The following is a 1,713-nucleotide window of genomic DNA, read 5'->3' on the forward strand; positions in this document are numbered from 1 at the left end:
AAGAGGAATGGGTTGAAAAATTAGCCGATGCTTTACCTCAAAAAGAATGGGGTACTTATCTCATGATTTTGAAGAATACCAGAGAGTATGATAGATTGACAATTGCTCAATTCATTGAAAAACTTGAAGGACAAGATCTTGAACAACAAAAGATCGCTAGAATGAACAATTCAAGTGGTCAACAAGATATCAAGATGTATTTCAAAGGTAATGTTCAAAATGTTGAAGCAAGTCCAAAGATCCAAACCGCTTTCAGCGCAGAAAACTCATCCGGATCACTCAATCAAAGTTCAACCAACAACAGTGGATTTTCTTCATATCCGAGTGTTAATCCTAATCTTTCAACTTTAAGTTATCAGTCTCAAAACTCAAACAATGGTAATAGTCATGTGCTACAATGCAACATCGCGTTACATCTTCAGAACGGTCAGAATTTCTCTGAACAAGTCACTAAAGGTCATATGGCATTACTTGTTACCGTGTTAGAATCATATGCGAGTTTGGTTGTGGGAAGAATCGGAAATCCTATGTTAACAAAAGAGGATTACGATCAGATTGATGCTGAGGAATTGGAGCTAATGGATATTAAGTGGTGTTTAGCGAGCGTGTTGAGGAGAGCTGAGAAATTTAAGAAGATTACAGGAAGAGATGACTTACGTGATGCTAATGTTTCTACTTTAGGTTTTGATAAGTCTAAAGTTACTTGTTTTCGGTGCAGGGAAAAAGGACATTTCAAGAGGGAATGTACCAACCGAGAAGCAAGTGGAGCTCAGAATCCGTTCGGGAACAATGAATATTATCGGAAAGCAATATATCATCAGGTAGCTCAACAACCGTCTACTGAAGATGGAAAAAAGAAAGCTTGTATTACTATGCCTCCAGATCAAGAAGATGAAAGATTGCCAGAGGGATTTAGCTGGGACAAATATATTCCGGCTGAAAGTAACTCAAAGTTTAGAGCATTTATTGCACAGATCATTCAAGAGCCAGAGTTGATGAAAGAATGGATGGATGTGTTTGCAGATGATGAGAAAAGTCAAGATGAAGAGTCTGTCTCTTCAGAAGATAGTTTAGAAGAAACACCAGTCTTTGATCAATCATCAATTGATAGCAGTGATGATGATGAAGAAATTAAACAAATAAACATTGGTAAAAATCATCTATCTCCTGAAAGTTTCAAATTTTAATTTTTGCAGATAAATTGGAGAAGCTAAAGGAGAGACGAGCAGCAAAAGAAAAGAAAGAGGTAAAATGTGAAAATGTTGCTCAGGAAGAGAAGGATGAACAGAGTAAAGAAGCTAAAATGATTGAAAAGATTGTAGAGGTCACAAAACCTTGTCTGAAATGTTTGGAACCATGCAAACATTGTGAAGAGAAAGATAAAAAGTATAGTGAGCTAGACGAGATGAAAGAAAAATTATTGTTCGATGTTAAGTATGTGAAAGAATCTTATGATGTGTTGAACAGAACAGTAAACCAGTTGGAAAAGACAAACTCAGAAAGAGAAGATGCTTTGACAATGATGAATGCAGTGATGATGTCTAAGCAGAAGGCCATCAATCACTATATTGAAGAATGTGCAGAGTTGAAGCAAGAATTGGAGACAGAAAAGATTGAGAATGAAAGAATCAGACGATTGCTAATGAGTTACTCAAGTTCTGATTATTTGATTGATAGAATCTATCCGACAGTTGCAGGTTTTGAAGTCTGTCA

This window comes from Helianthus annuus, chromosome 10, assembly GCF_002127325.2.
Source record: "Helianthus annuus cultivar XRQ/B chromosome 10, HanXRQr2.0-SUNRISE, whole genome shotgun sequence".
In the NCBI taxonomy this organism is placed as follows: domain Eukaryota; kingdom Viridiplantae; phylum Streptophyta; class Magnoliopsida; order Asterales; family Asteraceae; genus Helianthus; species Helianthus annuus.